Source organism: Halichoerus grypus, chromosome 10 (assembly GCF_964656455.1).
Source record: "Halichoerus grypus chromosome 10, mHalGry1.hap1.1, whole genome shotgun sequence".
Classification (NCBI taxonomy): domain Eukaryota; kingdom Metazoa; phylum Chordata; class Mammalia; order Carnivora; family Phocidae; genus Halichoerus; species Halichoerus grypus.
In genome coordinates this window covers 95,034,369-95,047,061 of record NC_135721.1, presented here as the reverse complement: position 1 = coordinate 95,047,061, position 12,693 = coordinate 95,034,369, and the positions used below count along the sequence as shown (strand labels likewise).

At 42.5% G+C, this 12,693-nt stretch overlaps 1 protein-coding gene across 3 annotated transcripts in view; it reads left to right on the top strand.

The window, feature by feature from the left end:
- The window catches only part of RIN2 (Ras and Rab interactor 2), a 235,391-nt gene that overhangs the window by 21,115 nt on the left and 201,583 nt on the right, over positions 1 to 12,693 (top strand). Inside the window, exon 2 of one of the 3 annotated variants that reach the window (XM_078056864.1) lies at positions 1,967 to 2,047. The exons of 1 other annotated variant lie outside the window; for it this stretch is intronic. The gene's annotated coding sequence lies outside the window, so the exon portion shown is untranslated. Of the gene's footprint in view, positions 1 to 1,966; positions 2,048 to 11,323; positions 11,454 to 12,693 lie in introns of those variants that run through there. One more of the 3 variants, XM_078056865.1, reaches the window with a different exon arrangement.

The following is a 12,693-nucleotide window of genomic DNA, read 5'->3' as shown; positions in this document are numbered from 1 at the left end:
CTGGACTCAGGCTTTATTTGCTGTTCTTTTTCCAGCTCCTTTAAGTGTAAGGTTAGGTTGTATATTTGAGACTTTTCTTGCTTCTTGACAGCCTGTATTGCTATATACTTCCCTCTTAGGACCACCTTTGCTGCATCCCAAAGGTTTTGAACTGTCGTGTTTTCATTTTCATTTGCTTCCATATATTTTTTTAATTCTTCTTTAATTTCCTGTTTGACCCATTCATTCTTTAGTAGGATGCTCTTTAACCTCCATGTATTTGTGGTCCTTCCAAATTTCTTTTTGTGGTTGACTTCAAGTTTCATAACATTGTGGTCTGAAAGTATGCATGGTATGATCTCAATCTTTTGGTACTGGTTGAGAGCTGATTTGTAACCCAGTATGTGATCTATCCTGGAGAATGTTCCATGTGCACTAGAAAAGAATGTGTATTCTGCTGCTTTAGGATGAAATGCTCTGAATATATCTGTTAAGTCCATCTGATCCAGTGTGTCATTCAAAGCCCTTGTTTCCTTGTTGATCTTCTGCTTAGATGATCTGTCCATTGCTGTGAGGGGGGTGTTAAAGTCCCCTAAAGTATTATTATCAATGAGTTTCTTTAATTTTGTTATTAATTGGTTTATATATGTGGCTACTCCTACATTAGGGGCATAAATATTTACAGTTGTTAGATCTTCTTGTTGGATAGACCCATTTATTATGATACAGTGTCCTTCATCTCTTAGTATAGTTTTTGGTTTAAAATCTAGTTTGTCTGATATAAGGATGGCTACTCCAGTTTTCTTCTGATGTCCATTAGAATAAGAAATGGTTCTCCACCCCTTCACTTTCAATCTGGAGGTTTCTTTCAGTCTAAAACGATTCTCTTATAAGCAGCATATTGATGGGTCTTGTTTTTTTATCCAATCTGTGTCTTTTGATTGGAGTATTTAGTCCCCTTACATTCAGAGTAATTATTGAAAGATATGAATTTAGTTCCATGGTATTACCTGTAAAGTCACTGTTCCTGTAGATTGTCTTTGTTCGTTTCTGATCTTTGTTACTTTTGGGGACATTCTCTGCTCAAAGTATCCCCTTTAATATTTCTTGCAGGGCTGGTTTAGTGTTCACAAATTCCTTTAGTTTTTGCTTGTCCTGGAATCTCTTGATCTCCCCTTCTATTCTGAATGACCGCCTTGCTGGATAAAGTGTTCTTGGCTGCATATTTTTCCCACTTAGCTCATTGAATATACCATGCAGTCCTTTCTGGCCTGCCAGGTCTCTGTGTACAGGTCTGCTGCCAGCCTTGTGTGTCTACCCTTATAGGTTAATGACCTCTTGTCCCAAGCAGCTTTCAGGATTTTCTTTTTATCTTTGCAGTTTGCAAGCTTTGCTGTAATACGTTGAGGTGTTGATCTATTTTTGTTAATTTTGAGGTGGGTTCTCTGTGCCTCCTAAACTTGAATGCCTGTTTTTTTCCCCAGATTAGGGAAGTTCTCAGCTATAATTTGTTCAAATAAACCCCTGCCCCTTTCTCCCTTTCTCCTGCTCCTTATCTTCGGGGACTCCTATCATACAGATATTATTTTGCTTTATGGAATCACTCAGTTCTACTTTTGTGATCTAATAGGTTTCTTTCTCTCTTCTTTTCAGCTTCCTTATTTTCCATCATTTTATCTTCTATATCACTGATTTGCTCTTCTGATTTGTTCATCCTCGTTTTTATGTCCTTCACTTGGGACTGCATCTCGGTAACAGCATTTTTAATTTTGGTCTGACTATATTTTAGTTCTTTTATTTCTACAGTAAGGGATTCTCTAGTGTCTTATATGCTTTTTTCTAGCCCACCTAGTATCTTTATAATCGTTGTTTTACATTCTAGTTCAGACATCTTACTTATATCCATTTTGAGTAAATCCCTGGCAGTGAGTACTACCTCCTGTTCTTTCTTTTGGGGTTAATTTCTCCATCTTGTTATTTTGTCCAGAAAAGAAAAGAAGAAAGAAAGAGAAAACAACAACAAAAAAAGAGAAAAAGCCAACAACAACAAAGAAACACTAGATCATGGGTATGTTTTCATCTGCTTGTTAAAAGAAATTAGATCCCAAAATAAGAAAGAAAGAAAAACATAAATGTGTGTGTGTATGTGTATTTGAAAATAAAATAAAACACAATGAAAGTAAACAAAAAATAAAATATATATAAAGTATATATAAAAATTAAATAAGAATAAAAAAGAATTGAAAAAATAAGAAAATAACTGAGAAAATAATACTAAAAGTCTAAGGAATAAAAATACAAAGAATGCTATATACTGTTTTCCCCAAGAGCTGAAGCTTTGTGGCCCTCTATGATCAGCAAACTTGTTGTGAGCGAGTTGTTTATGCTGGTCTTCTGGGCAAGGGGCCTGTTGCACTGATTCTCAGGTGGACTTGCCCTAGTGGAAGTGCACCTCCAGTGAGCAGAGGCAGGACTTTGTGTAAGTGGCTCCAGATTGCACTAGGTGGTGCTGTTTTGCTCCCTGACTGCTTTCAGCACAGATAGGCAAGATGAATATGGCAGTGCCCCACTCTCTAGCCCTGAAGCTGAAAGTTCACATCTCCCCCTCTTTAGTGCGCCCTTAGAGAAGAGCAATTAATCCCTCTTGTCTGTCCAGTTTCCTTCAGAATTCTGTGTTCACCTGGCTTGTGACTGAGTGTTTTTATCTCAGGCACGGGACTGTTTTGAGTCTCTAAACTTTACGGACTCCTGTGGTGTGGACTGTGCTGCTCCACCCTGGGGATGGAGGGGGTTTTCGCTGTGGTTCTAGCACTTGCTGGGCCCCTATCCAGAGTGTGGTCACCCGACCGTGCATGGGTTCACAGTTTATGGCAACACTGAGCAGAAACCTGGCTCCTAGACCACTGTTCTCAGCCAGCTTCCCTACTGTTGTGCTTGGGAACTCTGCACTCAGGCCCCCCTCCCCTGTTCTTCTTGTGAGCCCCCAGGGATCCTGAGACCATGCTGTCCCACCTGGGATTCTGCCCCACTTCGCCTCCTGAGTACCTTTAAGCCAGGGATGCCCCCCACTGTAGGGGACTTGTAAAAATTCTGATTTTGCACACCACTGCTTATAATACTTTGTGGTAGTCTCCTTAAGCAGGCTTCACCCTCCACCATATCCTCAGATATATAGCTCTGGATTCAAGTCTCCACAACTACCTTACAAATGATGGTCACTTTTCTACTGGTAGACTTGCAGCATTTGTTTTCTCAGATCTCCGATTGATTTCTCAGGTATTCAGAATGATTTGGTAACTATGTAGCTATAATCCAGGGACCAGAGAAACTTAGGGTTCCCTATTCCTCCACCATCTTAACTGATCCCCCCCAAATTCTCATCTTTTATTAGCAAATAATTTCAAGTAAAAGTTGGGTTATAGTTTTCCTCTTTATTATTGCAATGTGTGGTTTGAACTCACAACCCTGAGATCAAGACCTGACCTGAGATCAAGAGTTGGATGCTTAACCGACAGAGCCACCCAGACACCCCTCTTTTTTATTATTTTTAATAGTAGTAAAATATAACCATTTTACCATCTTAACCATTTCTAAGTGTATGTTTCAGTGACATTAAGAGCATTCATACTGCTTTTCAACCATCATCACCACAGAACTCTCTTCACCTTCTGAAACTGAAACCCTGTACTCCTTAAACACTAGCTCCCCACCTTCTCTCCCCAGCTCCTGGCAACCACCAACCTACTTTCTGTCTCTGTGTATTAGACTATTTTATGTCCCTCACCTAAGTGGAATCATAAGAGTCTTTGTCTTGTTGTGACTGGCTTATTTCACTTAGCATAATGTCCTCAAGATTCAACCATGTTGTAGCGTGTGTTAAAATACCCTCCCTTTTTAAGGATGAATAATATTCCATTGTGTATATGTATACATACCACATTTTATTGATCCATTCATCTGTCCATGGGCACTTGCTTTCACCTGTTGGCTGATGAGTGTTCAGATATCTCTTTGAGACCTTGTTTTCATTCTTTGGAGAGTATACCTGGAATTGGAATTACTGGATCATAATGGTGATTCTGCTTTTAATCTGGGGAATTGCTCTGCTGTTTTCCACAGCAGCTTGCATCATTTTACATTTCCACCAACAGTTCACAAGGGGTCCAGTTTCTAAACATCCTCACTAACACTCGTTATTTTGGTCTTTTGATAGGAGTCATCCTAATGCATGTGACGTGGTGTCTCATTGTGGTTTTGATTTGCATTTCCTTAAAGATTAATGATGCTGAGCCTCTTTTCATCTCTGTGTTAGCTATTTGTATATTTTGTTTGGAGAAATATTTATTCAAGTTCTTTGTCCATTTTTTAATCCAGTCATTTGTTTTTGTTACTGAGTTGTAGGAGTTCTCTGTATATTTTGGATATTAATCCCTTATCCACTATATGATTTGCAAATATTTTCTCCCGTTCTCTGGGTTGCCTTTTCACTCTATGGTTTGTGTTCTTTGAGACACAGATGTTCTTAATTTTGATGTAGTCCAATTATTTTTTTTTTCTTTTGTTGCCTGTGCTTTTGGTGTTATATCCAAGAACTCATTGCCACATCCAATTTGTATTTTCTTCGAAGAGTTTTATGATTTTAGCTCTTATACTTAGGTCTTTAATCCTTTCTGAGTTAATTTTTGTATGTGGCATAAGCTAAGGACCAACCCTTTCTTTTGCATGCGGATATCCAGTTTTCCTAACACCATTTGTTGAAAAGACTGTCCTTTGCTCATTGAATAGTCCTGGCACTCTTGTTGAAAATCATTTTACCATTTATGCATGGGTTTATTTGTGGGCTTTTTATTCTATTTGTCAGTGTATATGTCTGTCCTTATGCCAGTACCACACTGTTTTGGTTACTGTAGTTTTAGAGTAAGTTTTGAAATCCAGGAAGTCCTAAGGGTTTTATAAATTGTTGATTGGATCTGACCCCACATAGCCTAGAGATTCCAGGAAATGACTATTTAAAACCAAACCCTCAAGTAAACTGGAGCAGTCTTCACTCACAGCAGAAACATTCTGCGATATTTTTTCTAACTTTGTGTTAGTTTCCAGCTGAGAACTGACCCTCCTTTCCATAAGGGGGATTTCCTGTTCATGTAAAATCTTTCCTTTCTTTGGTGCAGTTTTCATTCCACATGAATTCACATGGAGCAGAGCCTTACTTTGTGGCTTCCTTGGGCTTTTACTTTGCCTTTTTTTTTTTTTAAGTAAAATTTTACTCTTTTAGAAACAAATAAAAACATAATTGGATGTCGGGAGGCTTGAGACCTTTGATTACAATCAACACATGCTACAATTCAGTCCTACAAGGTGTGATTTTCCTCCAAATCTAATGAAATTCTTAGAAAGGCAAATAATGCTACAGAAGCTGTATTTACAATAGAAAAAAAAGTCATGTCTCTGTTTGGGATCTACCTGAATATATTTTCATTTATTGGGAAAGAAAAATAAAGTCTCCTGATATAGAAGCAATCAACTTTAGAAATGCAAAGGGTATTGCCCCTGGGCATTTACAAATCTACAAATTGTCTACACCAATGTGCTTCCCTGCCAGATGTTATAAAAAACGGGCATCATTCAGTGACCAAACAAGATGGTGAATTAAAGTTGCATGAGCATTTGTGTAGACAAAGACCTTTCCATTAACAGAAATACCCTAAAACTCATTGAATCCTACCACCTAACTTTACAGAAGGGGAAACTGAGTCCTAGAATATTAAGTTATGGGTCCAAGCTCTTGTAACCAGCACACTTAATATTTTGGGGCTGCTCGCTATGTGCTGACACTGTGCTGTGTGGGTCCTTTATTTAACTGTTGCTGAGATGAATAATAGTTACGTTTGATTTTAATCTCAAATCATTAGTTGCCTTTTTATTTTCTTTCTGAGGAGAAAACAGTCTGATCTAGAAGGGAAAGACATTTCGTATTTTTATTTATTTTTCTGAGATATGTGATGTTGTAAATTATACTTGTACTTTTATAACTGAGTTGTTGTTAGGCATTTGGATTATTTTAGTTTGTTGCCCCCAGTGTATTAGCTGCTCTACTTTCAAACTGATGACTTTCTAATTTTTTCAAATTAAACAAGTAAAAATTTAAGTTAAAAAAAAAAAAAAACCTACCATCATTTATGCTCTTTTGCCCTTGATGTCACAGAGGATGACGTTAGATGAATAAAACCTGGCCATAAACCACTCTGAGTAGAAGAATGATCCAGAAGAGTTGGATTCTGAATGTGAGGAAGCTTTAAAGACCTCAAGCAATTAATTTGGCTTATCGGTTTCTTTCTATGTGTTTTTGTTGGTATGTTTCTTTCTTTGTCCAAGAGTGACGTGATTTTTTTTAAATGTCTAATTAAGTTGAATAGAGCTCTTCTGATGAGAATAAAATAAAAGTGCTGTGGTGAAAACTGTAATTCCCACTACACTGGGAGCTTTACTTTGTTCCATTTGGGGCCCCCACATAGTTTGTGAACATGAGCTCCGTGTTATAGGTAGGTAAACAAAGGCTCTGAGAAGGTAAGTGAACTTGTCCCAGGTCACAGAGTTAGTGAGTGGTGCCAGGCCAGGATTTGCAAGCAGGAGTAGCAGCTGGTAAAGCCCAGCACGGACTTTCCATGACATGTCCCCAACATGGCCCGAAGCCACATCCCTGATGCTTAGCTCCCTGCAGATGCTCGGCAGGGAGAACCTGAGCCCCAGGAAATACGCAGGCCCAGCAGCCGGTGCTTGGGCCACACCAAGCAGTGGAATATGTGTGCTGTGCACATTTGGAGGAAAGACATCTATTCGGAGAGCTGGGACCTCAGAGGACCCCTGGGGGTGCAAGGGAAACTGAGGCCCAGGGAAGCCACAGGCATTGCCAGCTAGCGTCTGGGATTGTGTCCCAGGCCTCCGGACTTTTCTATGACTCCAGGGCTTTCCCTTCTCCTTCTTCACAGCCGAAGACCAGCAGTGGAGAATTCGGATCTCGGATTAAGGGAAATTACAAAGTCAGAAGGTAGAAACAGCCAAAAGAAAATTATAAGTAACTTAAGAGAGAAAATCAGGCCACACAGCTGATCCAGTGAGGGTGCTAATGGCAATATTTTGGAGGACCCATTCACTTGGATTACCACAAAGCTGTAAAAGGAGATCTGGTGATATTCTTTGCATTTCTGGGTCCAAAGAAGCAGTGTCATGCCCAGGAGGGCCCTGCAGTGAGGATCGGAGAGGGTTTGATTTCTGGCTTAATTCTCACTGAAATCCAGCCGGTCCTCCTTAGCAAATGGCCGCTCCTATGTGTCAGGCACTCAAAGCCCAGATAGAAATAACAATAACAATGACAATAATAATAGAAGTAACAGTAGTTAATCTTAACTGAGTGTTACCACACACGGAGTGTTACTGGGCACGCAGCTAAGGGCTCTTCTTATATTGTGAAGGGTTGGGATAGATTTGAAGAAAGAAAACAGCAAGATCAGATGTTAATTAAGGAGCAGTGTTCAAGGAAGCTTCCAGGTTGTCTTTTCAGACTTGTTTTTAAGCACAGCTTGGCCCACAGTTCACGGGTCAGTAGGGCTGAACCTCACACTGGTATAATTAACTTGCTCAGGATCCCAGGATTAAAAGACAGGGAAGCCAGGATTTGCATAAGAAATGTAATTCCCCGTTCCAGGACCCGTGTTGCCTGCTAGGATGAAAACTGTTCATTGTGGCTGCCCTTGTCAAACTCTAGCCCAACAGGGAGGCTCAGAGAAGGGTCCTCAGATCCAGACATTAGGAATATGCATATTTTCACATACCCAAACACTAAGAGATTTTCTAAAATAAATTCTGTGCCGGTGAGACAACCCAGCTCTCAAAAGTATAACAGCTGGGGGAGCCTGGGGGGCTCAGTCGGTTCAGCTTGGGATTCTCGGTTTCGGCTCAGGTCACGATCTCAGGGTCCTGAGATCGAGCCCTGGGTCAGGCTCTGTGCTCAGTGGAGAGTCTGCTTGTCCCTCTCTCCCTTTCCCTCTGCCCTTCCCCCTGCTCATGCTCTCTCTCTCTCAAATAAATAAATCTTTTTTTTTTTTAAGATTTTATTTATTTATTTGACAGAGAGAGCAGGAGGGCACAGGTATGGGCAGCAGCAGGGGCAGAGGGAGAGGGAGAAGCAGGCCCCCTGCTGAGCAGGGAGCCCAATGTGGGACTCAATCCCAGGACCTGGGGATAATGACCTGAGCTGAAGGCAGACCCTTAACCATCTGAGCTACCCAGGCGCCCAGCAAAGAAAGAAAGAAATCTTTAAAAAAAAAAAAAAAGTATCCCAGCCAACGCTGACAGTACTCAAGTTATGCAACTGATCTGGTTTTTTATTGGAATCGGCATATTTTGTGCCTCTAGGGAAGGAATACACCAAATCTGAAGTCTGCGGAAGCAGAGCAAAACCAGCTCAATTCCAGGAGTGGGAATTGTGTTTGTCCTAAGGAGGCAATGTTATGGCTTCTGTGCTGGTAATACTATCATTACTGGATAATGCCTTTTATTCCTGATTATGAAGGTCACACCCACTCATGTATCGTTTCAACAAGTTAGAAAATATGAAGCCCCGAAGCTCACAAGTTGGATTCTCTGGCCTGAGTATCATGTGATTGAAACCATGAATCGTTAATGGGGGCGGTGTTTCTCGAGAAATGTCATCCACCAGGCTGGCGGCTAGATCACTGGAAAGCTGCATATGCCTAGCATTCTGTTAAAAGGAAAGCATTAAAATAGCACGGCCTAGGGCTGTGGGCGGAGAGCGCTTCCCATCAGGGCCATGAATTTGTGGTTTTGGAGAAGAAGTGCCTCTATGAGAAAACACTCACAAGGGGAGCTGGTGCTTCATCCTCTGCTGGGATGTCACATGCCCGGCCGTACTCTGAATTCTGCACGCACTCTCGCTTACAGAACAGCTGACCCAGTGTGAATGAGGGCTGTCACCGTGAGGCCACCATGAATCAGTGTGCTGGTAGGTGAGGTGCGCAGTGCTCCAGGAGATGGTGTTGAAACCAAAGGCCAGGGGGAGAGGCGGTAGGGTGTGGTGACGTAAGTCCATGTTCTAGAGCTGTGGTACCTCCACTTCCTAGCTGTGGTTGTCTAGGCAAATTAATGAACCTCTCTGAGTCTTAGTTTCTTCCTATGTGAAGTGGGGATAAGAACGGCCCCTGCCACGAAGGAGAGTATCCAAAGACTTATGCATGTGTAATACCTCACTTGGATGGACATGGTCTCATGATCGGCCCATGCAGTAAGGTTGATACTAGAGGTCCTGAATGGGGAGGCAGGGCCTTTGTTCAGTTGACTTCACGTCTCCTCCTGCTAGAGAGATGGAAGATGGCTGCAGCTTGGTCAGATGTTTGCATTTGTTAGGAGAGACTAGCCAATAAACCTCCCTCTTTCAGGAGCTTAACCCAAAAGTGAATGTCTAGCCAGTGTGTGGGGGGGTGGCTCTTCTCCAGGTGACGACTCAGGGAACCAGCCTGGTCCCACCTTGTAGAATGTCATCTGGAAGACACAATTTCCGGGGTCATAGCAGAAAGGGAGAGGGGGCTGGAGATGGCGTAGGATGGGTTTTAAATATCATAGCTAGCTGGACAGAACCCAGTCACATAGGCCCTCCCCAAATGCAAGAACCTCAGGAATAAAAGGCACATGGGGAGCCCCTCTACCACAGGGGCTCCCCTGTTGTAAGTAGTGATCTAGAACTTACTTACTGTATTATTGCCAAGAGAGACAACACTGATCATGATTCTGATTAGGTGACTTTCTGGAGTTTGGGGAAAAGGGTGTCCTGACTTTGGGGATCTGTTTAAAGAGCAGCCATGCTGTAGCGCCCTGGACATCTTACCTCCGTCCGCATACCATTCACCATGTTTTAGGAGAGGCAGGGGACTACAGAGGAAGAGGATGTGCTGTTCTCCTTTTTCCCCAGGAAAAGTATTTCCAGGTACTCCCCGGTAGCTAATCTTCCTTAACCCTGTGCTTGCGCTTACGATGCTACTTAGGGCTAAAACACCCTCACCGCAGGTTATTGATGACTCAGCTCATCAAAGAAAGGTCACATTTCACCTATTAGGTTGGTTTCTAAGGTAGGGTGATAGACATTTTAAATAAAGCCCTGTAAAAACAAAAACAACAACAACAAAAACCTGTTTAATTCTTTGAGGTTTTAATGCCTAAATGGTTAGCCATTCTTTATCTTTATTCTGTGACCAGAACCCACAGGCCCACGTAAGACAAAGTAGATATCTACAGGAGGATTATTCGTAAAATATCCTGTGGATTGATCACACTAGACTGGCTTGTCTTTCTCACTAAACATCTTGAGGTAAGGGTCCAGATGGCGCTTGCCTGTTCCTTCCTCACCGTGGGCCTGGCACCTAATCCAATGCCAGGCACGAAATGTATATTTTAAAATGGTGATTATTGTAAAATAACGAAGCTTAAAAATAGCTGTTGATTTGATTCACTGATCTCTCCAAGAATTCAAAAAAGCAGTGATCCTGCTTATAAATATTCATCTTTTTCTCCTGCATTCTAACTGCTTTCCTGGTTTGTATTAGGCATGAGCTTTGCATGGCTTCTTCTAAAACATGACCCCAGTTGGCTGTCCTTGTCTTAATCATTAAAGTAGGCCCCGGCTGGTGCGTGGGTGTATATATTATTTCATGGCCACTCAATGAGTATTTCGTAGGCTGGGATGGCAGCTCCCAGCTATACCAGGAGGGGAACCTAAGTGCCAGCTAGCTTTGTGACAGAGTGAGGGAATGATTAGGTTTTAAGTCATTTCCACTTCTCCCCATATGACTACTCCTTCAGCGTGCGACCTCACCAAGAATTCACAGCAAAGAGGCTACTGGTGGTCAGTGTTTAGTTTTCTAGAACCCCCATGGTGGCAGTGGATGGGAATTCTATAGAATTCAGCTCATCCTGCCTTACTTCTCTATCCCATCATAAAACAACAAGTATCTCCATTATATTAGGAGTGGGAGTTAAACCTTCCATGTTTCACAGGGTTTACATGAATGTGGTTTTCTCAAACCGGATTCCTCCTTGTTCATTCATTTCACAAATATTTACAAAGAAGTTACTATGTACACAGGCCTTGGCCATGGAAAGCGGAGGGACCACCTCACCACTGTCCCTTTAAATCCTCAGTCATGGCCACACTAGCGGCCCTGGGGACAGAGAGTATTCCAGGCTGTGTCCTACACACTCCCATTAAGACCTTCTTATGTGCATCCCTGGACCCTTACAGCTAGACTCCTCTCCTTCTCACGCTGTTTGGATCAGTGACCCAGTGTGGGGCTGTCTTCCTGGCTCTGAACTGTCTATATGGAGACTCTGAGAGGCTGGAGAAGAGGAGCCAAGTTAGGGGGCCCTCTCAGTCTGGGTCCCCCCAGAAGCCTGAGCATTTGAATGTAAGTAGTTTATTTGGAGGGTGGCCCTGGGAAGCATGGGTAGGGGAGTAGGGAGGTGAGCTGAGAGGGAGGCAGCTGATCCAGGGTGCATTATCAATCAAATCAGTCCTGTGGATAAGAGCTTACCTTTGCCAGAGCATGAACTCTGACTCAGTTATCCTGCCCATTAGGTGGGGGGCAAAGGGGCCGGATGTTCCTAGCTCCCAGGAGTCATGGATGAGGGCTGCTGGGGGGTGGGGGGATTAATTCCCAGCACTTGAGGCTTGCTGTGCTCCTGGTCCAGGCAGTGTCTACTGTCTACCATGGGGGCATGGAGTGAAAAACCATACGTATCTGAGTAAATATGGTACCTGGAACCAGGAGGGCTCTGCTGGAGCCCAGTGAATTACCCGCATTTCAAACTTGAAAATCTCAGGGCAACTTGAAACACAGGTAAGGCTTCTCCAGTGACTTCTACTACCTACAATTTCATTCTGGGTGGCAGATGCTGTCAAAGGCTTGACCCTTTGCTGATATAGTTGGGGCAGGTTTGGCTGTTTTGGTGATGGCTGATGATATATAAGAATAAGAGTTTAAGAGTTAGCTTTGGGTGTGCGTTAGGGAGTCAGAGAGTATTTTAAGCAATCGGTTTTGTGTGCGTGAATGCTTGTTAGTTATTACAGAGTTCCTTGTTTAAAAAGTTATATATACTGCTGTGCTGAGACATTCCTGCATTGTGAAGAGTAAATAGGTCTGGGTAAAATGGATATATATTTAATGCAGTAAATGGCATTACTATTTAAACATACAGAACTCCAAGTTGTAGTAGAATAATGGTGATTGCCTAGATCCAAATTTTTGTATACCCTCTCTCCAAAATCCCTCAAATCAACAAACAGAGCAAATAAAAACATCTTTTACACATGCCCTCAGTATTACTAGGAGACATCATTTTACAAACTTCAAGTTACCTGTATGGAGGGAGATAAACACCCAGGTCCAGCCGGGCGGCTCTGGAGCCCACCCCTGTCAGGAGCACTGGATAGACAGTGGAGAACAAGTGGAGAAAAGGACAGAAATTGAGGAGCCTGGGGTGATGCAGCCCAGCCGACATCACCCCTAGAAAGTCAAGTCCCATCCCTAGTGGAAATACTTGAATGCCGGTGGGATCCGCAGTGATAGCCCTGGGAATGATGAGGCTTCAAGACAGAAGGGGGAACCTTGGAAGGGCACTTACCGCTTTGAGACTGAGCGTTGTGGA